General features: G+C 41.9%; 1 protein-coding gene across 3 annotated transcripts in view; it reads left to right on the top strand.

Moving 5' to 3' along the window:
* Positions 1 to 3,033, top strand: part of LOC146387854 (uncharacterized) — a 7,936-nt gene extending 4,903 nt beyond the window's left edge. Inside the window, exon 5 of one of the 3 annotated variants that reach the window (XR_014800334.1) lies at positions 965 to 3,033. The gene's annotated coding sequence lies outside the window, so the exon portion shown is untranslated. The remainder of the gene's footprint in view (positions 1 to 964) is intronic. The other 2 variants (XR_014800335.1, XM_084929726.1) reach the window with 2 other exon arrangements.
* The last annotated feature ends 9,963 nt before the right edge of the window (positions 3,034 to 12,996 follow it).

Raw genomic sequence — 12,996 nt, 5'->3', positions numbered from 1 at the left:
TTCCAATGTTACATAATGGCCCAGCATCACAGGCCATCTCCTCACATTGAAATCTCTCCTGATTTCTGTTGCTTTTCCCTCATCTCTGAGCCGCTGAGTGTGTGTGTGTGTGTGTGTGTCTGTGTGTGTGTGTGTGTGTGTGCGTGTGTGTGTGCGTGTCTCTCTTTTACACAAAAAGCACATGTGAGTGCAATTGAAACGGCATTAATATGCAATGCACAGGACTTGCCAACTGGGCGCCCTCCTGTGGACCACAGATGCAATTGATTGTCCAAAGCTGTTAATTTCTGCGGCACTAACACCTTCTGACACTTTGTACCGCATTGAGCCAGCAGAGGGAGCCCCTCTTGTCAAATCCCAGTTGCACAGCAGCTGCCCTGCTTCTGTCTGTGTGCTTTGGTGTGTGTGAGTGTGTGAGTGTGTGTGTGTGTGTGTGTGTGTGTGTGTGTGTGTGTGTGTGTGTGTACGTGTGTGACAGACAGACAGAATGAGAGAGAGCGAGAGAGAGCGAAAGAGAGAGATACAAATCAAAAAGCACTGAAATTCAAATTTTGTACTGCACACCTCACAGTGTCTGTCTGACTGTGTGTGTGTGTGTGTGTGTGTGTGTGTGTGTGTGTGTGTGTGTGTGTGTGAGAGAGAGTGTGTGAACGTGTGTGACAGACAGACAGAGAGAGAGAGAGAGAGAGAGCGAGAGAGAGAGAGATACAAATCAAAAAGCACTGAAATTCAAATTTTGCACTGCACACCTCACAGTGTCTGTCTGACTGTGTGTCTGTCTGTGTGTCTGTGTGTGTGTCTGTGTGTGTGACAGACAGAGAGAGAGAGAGAGAGAGAGAGAATGATTGACACTTGCTGTGTATTTAAAAAACAAGCGCTCAAACAAACGAAAGAGAATGACAGACGCAGAAGGCGATTGTACTGTTTGCGGCAACCGACGATGCCTTGCTCTCCCCTTGTACAGTGCGTCGTGATGGCATGTGTGGACCAGGAGATGACGCAGTGCTCCAAAGGCCTGGTTCTGCTGTCCCTTCTGCGGTCTCCTGCTGCAGACGCTTCTGTGCAGGGAAAGTGCTTCCGAAAAAGGTTTGCAGCTCTATCTCCAGATAGGAGGGTCTGACAAAGACACGGCGGGCACCCTTGGAGTCGGGGAACGATTCTGCATCCGTGGACGCATCACACGACCGTTCTCCAACTACTGCCCCATCCTGCAAAGGTACTCTGAACCATGCCATGTTGGGCACCTGCGGATGCGCCCGGACATGGGCAATGCAATGACAGTAGAACCAGGCCCTCTGCACCTTCCTTTCTCCCATTGGGACCGTTTTGTCCCATCCTTTTTGGTCCCATTCGCCATATCTCCAGAACCGAAGAAGCCATCGGCGTGGGCTCTTCGCCACAGCGTCCGGCACCAACCAAAACCCCCACCTAGACACCAACATCAGCCTTCTACACCTCTTACTTTTTCAGTTATTCCACTTTTGTCCCATCCTCTCCTGGCTTTTTCCCCATAACCCTAACCCTAACCCCTAACCCTAACAAAAATAAAGGCCAAAGACAAAGAAATAAACAAAAATGAAGGCCATGTGTATAATTAGGAAAGGAGGGTATGTAAGCCAAAGGAAAGGAAGCAGGTATTAGGAGCAAAAGGAAACAGAAGGCAAAGCAAGGGTAGGAAAGGAGAAAGGAAAGGAAAAGGATAGGGTTAAGCCAAAGTAAGTAGAGTAAGAAAACTAAAAAGAAAACCAAAAAGGGAAAAACACAAAGAACCGTAGGGAGGAGTCAAGAAAGCCTATAAAAGGAGGGGCAGAGAGAAGTCTCCTTCATTTGAATTTGGCCACTGATGCATGAGCACAGCCTGAAGAAGGCACAACACCGCCGAAAGCTAGCGCAAGCCATGCATCATCAATAAAAATGTTTTGTTTGTTGTTTTAGTTTGTTATTTTAGTTTGTTATTTTTGGGGGAGGTTTATTTAAATTTTATTCATTTCATGTTTATTTATGGCCTAGAAACTAATTTAAAACCTAAGATTGGGATTTCATAAAAACAACACGGAGACAAAAATCATTGGAAAGTACAAAATTTATTAAAAACACAGTCTGAATACACAATTATTAAAAACATTTAAAAACAATTGAAAACCTGAAAGAAAAATGAAAATTAGAACAATTTGATTAAAAAACAATTAAAATATGGTACTTACCTGAGAAGCCTAATTAAGGAAGGTACTTACCTGAATTTGGACCTGGAGAGTGACAGACATGGAAAACGGAGTGGCAATAACGTAGTGGGCCTTGGAAAGGGTCACAGTATGGCCCGTGCACCGCTCCTGCCCTCCTCGTGCAGGGAGGAGCTTCATATCCCTTACCTAACCAAAACCGTTGGCGATAACCCGTGAGGACTTTGGTAATGGCTACACATTATTCTGTTTCAATCTGGAAGCTGATGAAGGACATTCAGGGAATGTATCGTTAGTTAAAACAGGGAATGTGAGGCTGGAAACCCATTTCAGAAATCCGCTACCCCGAACAATGAACCTGGTGTGTTACTCTGTACGGGGAGTGCAGAATTATTAGGCAAGTTGTATTTTTGAGGAATAATTTTATTATTGAACAACAACCATGTTCTCAATGAACCCAAAAAACTCATTAATATCAAAGCTGAATGTTTTTGGAAGTAGTTTTTAGTTTGTTTTTAGTTTTAGCTGTTTTAGGGGGATATCTGTGTGTGCAGGTGACTATTACTGTGCATAATTATTAGGCAACTTAACAAAAAACAAATATATACCCATGTCAATTATTTATTTTTACCAGTGAAACCAATATAACATCTCCACATTCACAAATATACATTTCTGACATTCAAAAACAAAACAAAAACAAATCAGCGACCAATACAGCCACCTTTCTTTGCAAGGACACTCAAAAGCCTGCCATCCATGGATTCTGTCAGTGTTTTGATCTGTTCACCATCAACATTGCGTGCAGCAGCAACCACAGCCTCCCAGACACTGTTCAGAGAGGTGTACTGTTTTCCCTCCTTGTAAATCTCACATTTGATGATGGACCACAGGTTCTCAATGGGGTCCAGATCAGGTGAACAAGGTGGCCATGTCATTAGTTTTTCTTCTTTTATACCCTTTCTTGCCAGCCACGCTGTGGAGTACTTGGACGCGTGTGATGGAGCATTGTCCTGCATGAAAATCATGTTTTTCTTGAAGGATGCAGACTTCTTCCTGTACCACTGCTTGAAGAAGGTGTCTTCCAGAAACTGGCAGTAGGACTGGGAGTTGAGCTTGACTCCATCCTCAACCCGAAAAGGCCCCACAAGCTCATCTTTGATGATACCAGCCCAAACCAGTACTCCACCTCCACCTTGCTGGCGTCTGAGTCGGACTGGAGCTCTCTGCCCTTTACCAATCCAGCCACGGGCTCATCCATCTGGCCCATCAAGACTCACTCTCATGTCATCAGTCCATAAAACCTTAGAAAAATCAGTCTTGAGATATTTCTTGGCCCAGTTTTGACCTTTCAGCTTGTGTGTCTTGTTCAGTGGTGGTTGTCTTTCAGCCTTTCTTACCTTGGCCATGTCTCTGAGTATTGCACACCTTGTGCTTTTGGGCACTCCAGTGATGTTGCAGCTCTGAAATATGGCCAAACTGGTGGCAAGTGGCATCTTGGCAGCTGCACGCTTGACTTTTCTCAGTTCGTGGGCAGTTATTTTGCGCCTTGGTTTTTCCACACGCTTCTTGCGACCCTGTTGACTATTTTGAATGAAACGCTTGATTGTTCGATGATCACGCTTCAGAAGCTTTGCAATTTTGAGACTGCTGCATCCCTCTGCAAGATATCTCACTATTTTTGACTTTTCTGAGCCTGTCAAGTCCTTCTTTTGACCCATTTTGCCAAAGGAAAGGAATTTGCCTAATAATTATGCACACCTGATATAGGGTGTTGATGTCATTAGACCACACCCCTTCTCATTACAGAGATGCACATCACCTAATATGCTTAATTGGTAGTAGGCTTTCGAGCCTATACAGCTTGGAGTAAGACAACATGCATGAAGAGGATGATGTGGACAAAATACTCATTTGCCTAATAATTCTGCACTCCCTGTATTTGATTCAGTCATCGAAATATCTAATATGAGACAAGTGCTGTTGGACTACTACTAAAGATTCAAGATGAATACAATAGAACTAACCAGCATTGTTAAAAGGATTAGTAACAGGGCTCATCTTCTAGGCGTCTTAGCATGTGACCAGCTGCCAACAAAGACCATCAGATATCCATGCATGGGCATTGTGAATACAGATCCATCGGACTTACCTGGGAAGCACTGGCTGGCATTCTGTATCACAAAAGACAAGCAAGGGTACTTTTTTGACAGCTTCGGCAACTCACCTGATAAGTTTTCACCCGAGATAAAACTTTTTCTTTTAAAAAACACCGCTCGGATATTGTATTCTGGGAGACAGGTTCAGAATGACTTTTCGGTAACCTGCAGACAACACTGTGTTTTTTCTATATCATGTCCAAAAAGGAGTGTCTTTTTCAAGACTAATATGTACAGTGATAACCTTGTTTGTAACGATGCAATAGTATGTCATTTTGTTAACAAAATAAGACCTGTTTCTGTATGTTTTGAAAATAACTTTGATTGTGTGCAGTGCGGATACTGATTCAAGTAACAAATAATAAAAGATAACAGAAGAGAATATCGTTTCATCTGATATTTATTTTCACCTAATTGTTAAAAACATTATTTAGTAATAATACAATCTTTAAACATCAGCATAGAGTTCAAAAAGTAGTAAAAAGGGTAAAACTGTCATCTGTTTAACAATATACGCATAAGTAAAAAAGAAAAAAAAAAGAAACACAATTCAAAGTAGTAAATAAAAAGGGAAAACGGTCATCCATTTAACAAAACAATGTAGACAGAAATAAGAAAAAAAACATAAGTAGCAGTATATAAAAAGGGAAAAAGATGCGAGGGTAAACGATCTTTTTTCAAGAATAAGAAAGAACAAACATGAATTTAAAATTCATTAAAAATCTATCCACCCGCTTCTACTCTGCCTTGATTTTTTATGTGTGGTAAATAAGCTCTGATCACTCAGTGACCACTTCTTGTCTGTCTTGTGCAAACCATTTGTTTCAACAGTGTCGCCAGTGTCGCCTTTATATTGGCTAATAGTCCTCCTCACCTCAGCATTAGGAAAGGCAGACAGAGGAACATTTAAGTGGGCGAGTGTTTTTAAAAATGTCGACCACCCTGCAGGCCATGAAACATCTGTTGCTCTACGTGTTGCTGTTGCACTTTTGATCAAATCATAGAGATGCGAACCTCTGATTATCTGGTTGTCAATAATAATCTCACCCCTATCATTCCAAGAAACACCCGACGCACGAGTGAGCGCTGTTAAAATAAGCTCTGCATTTTTTCTGCTCCTTTTTGCCATATAGGACAAAATCTCATCCGCAAACATGTCTTTTTGTCTGTCGCCATCAACATTGCTTTGGCGGTCAGATGCATCCTGACCGGTTTCAGAAGGCAAAGATAGTGTTAGCACATTTTTTTCACTCATGCCTTGTTTCACAAGTGAACGGCATCTCTGAAGAATGGCAGAATACTTTTTAGCCTTCTCATACACATCCAAATCTGGCAGCTGCAGCACTTCAACCATAGCTTTGTCTAGCTCGTTTTGCGCTACATGTCTGGCGGAGCCTGTATGTTGTTGCTGCTGATGGTTTAACATGTCCAACTGATGCTGCGGGACCAGAAACATTTTCTGTGTGTGCTCCATTTTCACCTGTTTGCTATAAGACTGGTGATGAAGGGTATGGCAGCCCCTAATAACGGTAAAAATCCTCCAGATTGGTTGATGGATCTTCTCTTTTTCAAAATTTTGACCTTTTTGTCTGTACTGTTGATCAGTCAGCGGGATAACACCTTTCAAAACATTAAGCGATATCTCACACAGAGCATTAATAAAATCCATGCTTGCATTACAAATAATATTCCTCCGTACGCTGGGTGGGGATTTATACAACAACTCCAACAGTGCAATGTTTCTCTGCATCCGTGAATACGACATCCTTTTTACCGCTTTAGCCTTTTTTGGGGGATATAAACAACTTGACGATCCGACAACAAATTGGTTCTGAGTCTTAAATAGTCAGGCGTCTTAGATTTATAATCGATTAGAAGATACCCGTATGGGGTGGATGTGGCATCATTAAAAGCTTCTAAGAAGTATTTTGTATTACCTGGAAACATCTGTCTACCTAAAACTGAAATTTGATATTTGTCTCTAGGGTTGTTAAACAGAATTAAATAATTAGTGTTCAACGAAATTGTTCTACTGGATTTTCCCTGCATAAACAAATTCTGAACTAAATACATGCAGCTCAAGTTCCTATGATGAACGTATTGTGTGAACACATTTTGAACTTCTATGCTGTTAGACGCAGTATTCATCACATCGTCGATAATGAGCAAGTTGTTCTTATCCGGAGGTAAAAGGACATCGTCACTCAGAGATTCCGGTATACCATTCACAAAGGTGATTTATCTTATCTGAAGAAGTTGATTGTATAAAGGTTGCCAGCAGGTGTAGATGTAAACAATATTGTCAATTTCGGCTGAAATAATAGTAGATGCTTTTTCAATGATGCTTTTGACAAAGAAAGTCTTTCCACAATTACTTGGCCCGCTAATAACTAAACTAAAAGGGTGATGGAGCCTCCCATCAAAGGCTTGATCCTGATCAGTATCCATAAGGGAGTGTTGTATAGTCAGGCAACACCCGTCTCTTGTTATACACCACCTGACCTTTTTTTACAACTGTTTCATTCCTAAGATGAAACCTCTTCTTATTGCGTTTGATGGTGTTGGACTCTGCAACTAAATGCGCATCCCTGTTGGCCACAAATGCCTTGATTAAGCCTTTCAATGATTCGTGGGTAACAACTTTAGAATTAACATCATTGAGTGTTACACCTTTACACTTAACCTGAGTCTTGCCCTGTTTTGTGTAATAAGCATAGCATTTTGGACCTCCAGAGACAAACTCAGTAATGTGATCATCTTCTCCAGACCCGCCATCATTGAGCTCATCAGTCAGCTCACCGAGGTATGGTCCTAAGGGGGGCACCCACTCCCTGGGATGAGAGGTGAAGATAACTGAATCTGTGTCACAGTAAAGAATGCGTTCCTATAGCTTGTCTAACAAGTCATACAGAGTGAGCCTCGCATAGGCCGTAGTCATAGCACCAACAAAGACATTCACATCCTTCACCCGTAACCCTCTACCATCTGCGTGACACCACTGAACCATTGCAACATCATCAGAGATGAAACAAAACTGGCGTACGTCATAATGGTCACTGAACATCGGCTGTGTGAATCTGGCAGGGTCTGTAATCAGCTCGCAAGATGGCATATTTGTTTGCATGCAGAATCACCCCCAGAGAGAGTTCAGAAGCAGTTTATTACAACTTCTGATTGCTTTGTTTACACAAATCTTAGCAGGGTCTAGTCTGATGCCTTCTCTCTCATAATAGTCTTGAACAAACTTCTGCTGCTCCTCAGCTGTTTTGACATTTTTCGGGTATCCAGATGTCTGCTGCTTGAATTTCAAAAATGTTTTGACATACGGCTTAAACAATGTGTCAGTCTTATTAGGGAAGTGCCAAACTTCAGTGATGCAGACAATCTGATACCCTTTTTCAATAGCCTTTTCAAGCTCAAAGGAAACCCAAGTACCTGACAGTTGCCTCTCACTCTCAGCATGCACACAATCACTGTGCTGGCGCTGCTCTTCAGCACACGTTCTACAGAGAGGAAACATCAGCTTATTGTGGCACTTGTAGGGCAGAACAGGATGAAATAGACCCCTTGGAGGAAGCACAGTGCACTTAACAAACCCGAAATAATTTTCGACTCTGTCAAAATTATTGTATATGATCTAAGGGTGACCTATTGGATAATTTTTCGTGCACTGAACAGTGGAGTAAAGACTTGTAAAATGATAGTATCTGATCTTTCCATCTCCACCATCATCAGCCTTGTGGTACAGTTTCATCGCATTAGTCCTCCCCCCAAACAAAGCATCTCTAGGGTCCAGAGGCTCGGGCTTTTTGTATTTGCGCATAAAGTCCTTGACTGACTGATCAGTCGACTTTAATGATGACCAATCACACCCCCACATGACCACAACATTAAGACCATAATGCATTCTTAGAGCATTCACCTTCTCACAACTCGCATGATACAACTCGCCATATGACAGCTTGGTGGCAGGGTTAACATCACTCTCCGGGTAGCACCGGAGACAACCGTGATAGAAACACCCAAAGAATTCATATGCAGTTCTGCTGGAAGCATCAAATCCATCCACAAAATGAGGTCCTACTTTTTGTTCGCCACCTCTGAGAGCATGCTTGATAACAATGTTTTGTTTGTGGGCTTCATATTGAAGCCATTCAAGAGACACGTCTGAAAATGTCTTATTCTGGTCAACAAACGCGCCGTGATGAGTCAATGCCAGGGTGTCTTTTGGAAGAAACAAGGTTTTGAAAAACCCCATGCAGTATGATGCCAGGGTGGCGTGTGAAAATGGATCAATCTGCGTGCACTCCATCAAGGTCTCGCGGTATATTTTACAAGCCATTCTCAACACTTCGACATCATTAATGCAGTACTTACGCATTTCTGCCTGTAAATCAAATGATTTCTCGCAGGCAGACTTGTACCAAGTCATAAATTTCTCCTTTTCACTTTCAGAAAACTAAATGAGTCTATCCATCTCTGATCATAGGATTTGTCATACATTAGAACGACACGACTCCCTCTCATTGTTACACCCGGAGCAATACCCTGTTTAACGAGGTATTCCAAGAGAATATAGCTGTCAAAACCCAAAGAATTATGGGCTATAAATGTATAGCCGCAGAATTTAGGCCTTCTGTAGTGCCCAACAAATGCAGACACACAATTTAATGTGTTGAAACAGAATTTTTTCCCATGCATATCCATTGCGCACACAAAAACGGCCTCATGCTTTCCGTGATGCTACCGGGTGCTACCGGGTCTCAAAATCATATATTATGTATTTTTCATGAGGTTTTTTCATTTCAGCAGGCTGAATAAAACACTCGTGATTCATGCCACTGTCTACCAGGCGTTCTCCACAGAGCGTACATGCACTTGGGGCACATTTGTGTTCTGTTTTGTCTGACTTCCTGTATATCTTACCACATGTTTCACAGTATTTTACACTGTTGCACGGTATTAGATTATGATGCAGCTCTACTAGTTTGTGTTGTTGATAGCAATGCTGCGACTTACAGACACGTTTACAGTCTGCACATTTGACCATCTGTGATGGGTAGTTTTGACACATTGTAAAGCATACATTGCATCTGAATTTACACACATGACGCAGTGGGGTCTGGAATGGACTGTAACAATAATTACGAAAATAGCTAGCCCCAAAAAACCCTGTTGTGCTTTCAATGACATAATAATGACCGTCGTGTAAATACATATATATGGTTTGAGTGTGTGGTGCCTCATGTGTTTTGAAACACTGTAGCTGTTTTTGCCCTGCAGTGTGATGGAATATAACGATTTTAACATTTAGCTGTTTTTCAAAACTGCTAACATTGGCGAAAGAAACCTGTTGCCTGGGTTCGAGCCCTGCATCAATGTGTAGCTGCTTTGCACGGAGTAGTTTCTCATCCTCAGACACCTCAGCGTTGAGAGCATGCGACAATCACAGACAAAAACACAGGTTATTATTGCTACTTTGAGGATTATACAGATGTCTCCCTTTTCTTAACAAGATGTCGTCATAAAGCACTTTGCCTAATCTCAAATGAACACCACCTGTTATAAGCAACTGTGGCGATAAATTCAAGTTCGTCTGATGCTATAGACTCGTCATTACTTTGCAGCACCTGCATGATTTCCTCAAGGAATAATTCTGTATTATAATCATCATCTGATTGTAACACACACTGCACATCACTGGCTAGGGATGGTCCTCGTAACACAACATTCAGCATGCTCCCTGATGGGGCGCCATCTAGGGCTTGGTCAATTAAATTACCCAGACTATCTCTTACCATGCCAAGAACCTGTTGAAGATTATCTAGACCGATCTCTCTAAAATCAAGACGCTGACGCAGTTCTCTGGAATTAAAATGAGGCATGTCCCTACTCCTAACCCCACCGCAACCATCACCACCGCCGCCGCCAATCTGCACAGTGTCACTTTCATTTGTATTATCTAATACATCAACAGCTGCATCAAAATCATCGCTAGGAGAAGGCGGATGCTCATGAGTGTCAAAATGGTCAGCAGAGGACACAACATCAACACTACCAATTGCATCAGAATGCGCAGTAGGTGACGATAGAAGGTCATCATTAACACTGTCAATTGCTTGATACCAAAGTACAGATTGTGAAAGAAGCTCATCAGTGTCAAAATGCCCTGCAGAAGGTGTGGCATCAATATCACCAATTTCATCAAACCATTCTGTAGAGGATAGTGTGTGATTGCATTCACCGCCGTCATCACCCACATTATTAGCATTGCCAACATGAGAATTAACAGCGACAGATGTAGTGCAAACAGAAGCAGAAACAGCAGAGTTAGCTCGGGATTCATGTGTCTGACAAAGGCCTTTTAATTCAATTCAATTCAATTCAATTTTATTTAAATAGCGCCAAATCACAACAAAAGTCGCCTCAAGGCGCTTCATAGATACAGAGAAAAACCCAACAATCATATGACCCCCTATGAGCAAGCACTTTGGCGACAGTGGGAAGGAAAAACTCCCTTTTAACAGGAAGAAACCTCCGGCAGAACCAGGCTCAGGGAGGGGCGGCCATCTGCTGCGACCGGTTGGGGTGAGAGAAGGAAGACAGGATAAAAGACATGCTGTGGAAGAGAGACAGAGGTTAATAACAGATATGATTCAATGCAGAGAGGTCTATTAATACATAGTGAGTGAGAAAGGTGACTGGAAAGGAAAAACTCAATGCATCATGGGAATCCCCCGGCAGCCTACGTCTATTGCAGCATAACTAAGGGAGGATTCAGGGTCACCTGGTCCAGCCCTAACTATATGCTTTAGCAAAAAGGAAAGTTTTAAGCCTAATCTTAAAAGTAGAGATAGTTTCTGTCTCCCGAATCCAAACTGGAAGCTGGTTCCACAGAAGAGGGGCCTGAAAACTGAAGGCTCTGCCTCCCATTCTACTTTTAAATACTCTAGGAACAACAAGTAGGCCTGCAGAGCGAGAGCGAAGTGCTCTAATAGGGTGATATGGTACTACAAGGTCATTAAGATAAGATGGGGCCTGATTATTTAAGACCTCGTATGTGAGGAGCAGGATTTTGAATTCAATTCTGGATTTAACAGGAAGCCAATGAAGGGAAGCCAAAACAGGAGAAATATGCTCTCTCCTTCTAGTCCCTGTCAGTACTCTTGCTGCAGCATTTTGGATTAGCTGAAGGCTTTTCAGTGAGTTTTTTGGACATCCTGATAATAATGAATTACAGTAGTCCAGCCTGGAAGTAATAAATGCATGAACTAGTTTTTCAGCGTCACTCTGAGACAGGATATTTCTAATTTTAGAGATGTTGCGCAAATGGAAGAAAGCAGTCTTACATATTTGTTTAATATGTGCGTTGAAGGACATGTCCTGGTCAAAAATGACTCCAAGGTTCCTCACAGCGTTACTGGAGGCCAAGGTAATGCCATCCAGAGTATGAATCTGGTTAGATACCATATTTCTAAGATTTTCAGGGCCAAGTACAATAACCTCAGTTTTACCTGAATTAAGAAGCAGAAAGTTAGCGGCCATCCAGGTCTTTATGTCTTTAAGACATTCCTGCAGTTTAACTAATTGGTGTGTGTTATCTGGCTTCATGGACAGATAGAGCTGGGTGTCATCTGCATAGCAGTGAAAATGTATGCTATGTCTTCTAATGATGCTGCCTAAGGGAAGCATGTATAATGTAAACAGAATTGGTCCTAGCACTGAACCCTGTGGAACTCCATAATTAACCTCAGTGTGTGAAGAGGACTCTCCATTTACATGCACAAATTGGAGTCTATTAGATAGATATGATACAAACCACTGCAGCACAGTACCTGTAATACCTACAGCATGTTCTAATCGCTCTAATAGGATATTATGGTCGACAGTATCGAACACTGCACTGAGGTCTAGCAGGACAAGCACAGAGATGAGTCCACTGTCAGAGGCCATAAGAAGATCATTTGTAACCTTCACTAAAGCTGTTTCTGTGCTGTGATGAGCTCTGAAACCTGACTGAAACTCTTCAAATAAACCATTCCTCTGCAGATGATCTGTTAGCTGTTTGACAACTACTCTTTCAAGGATTTTTGATATGAAAGGAAGGTTGGAGATTGGCCTATAATTAGCTAAGACTGCTGGGTCTAGAGATGGCTTTTTGAGTAAAGGTTTAACCACAGCCAGCTTGAAGGCCTGTGGTACATAGCCGATTATTAGAGATAGGTTGATCATATTTAAGATCGAAGAATTAATCAATGGCAGGACTTCTTTGAGCAGTTTTGTAGGAATGGGGTCTAAAAGACACGTTGATGGTTTGGAGGAAGTAATTATTGAAGTTAACTCAGAAAGATCAATTGGAGAAAAAGAGTCTAACTTAACATCAATGGTACTAAGAGTAGCTGTAGATAATATTACATCTGTGGGATGATTACTGGTAATTTTTTCTCTAATGATAAAAATTTTACTTGTGAAGAAGTTCATGAAGTCATTACTAGTTAACGTTAAAGGGATGGTTGGCTCAACAGAGCTCTGACTCTTTGTCAGCCTGGCTACAGTGCTGAAGAGAAACCTGGGGTTGTTCTTATTTTCTTCAATCAGTGATGAATAGTGTGAAGAGAAAAGTTATTAGAAAGGCAAATGAAGTCACACTCAGATAT

The sequence above is a fragment of the Perissodus microlepis genome, chromosome 5, assembly GCF_051167445.1.
Source record: "Perissodus microlepis isolate ML-2025 ecotype Zambia chromosome 5, ASM5116744v1, whole genome shotgun sequence".
Classification (NCBI taxonomy): domain Eukaryota; kingdom Metazoa; phylum Chordata; class Actinopteri; order Cichliformes; family Cichlidae; genus Perissodus; species Perissodus microlepis.
Note: the sequence above shows the minus strand (reverse complement) of the source record. Positions and strands in the feature narration are given on the sequence as shown.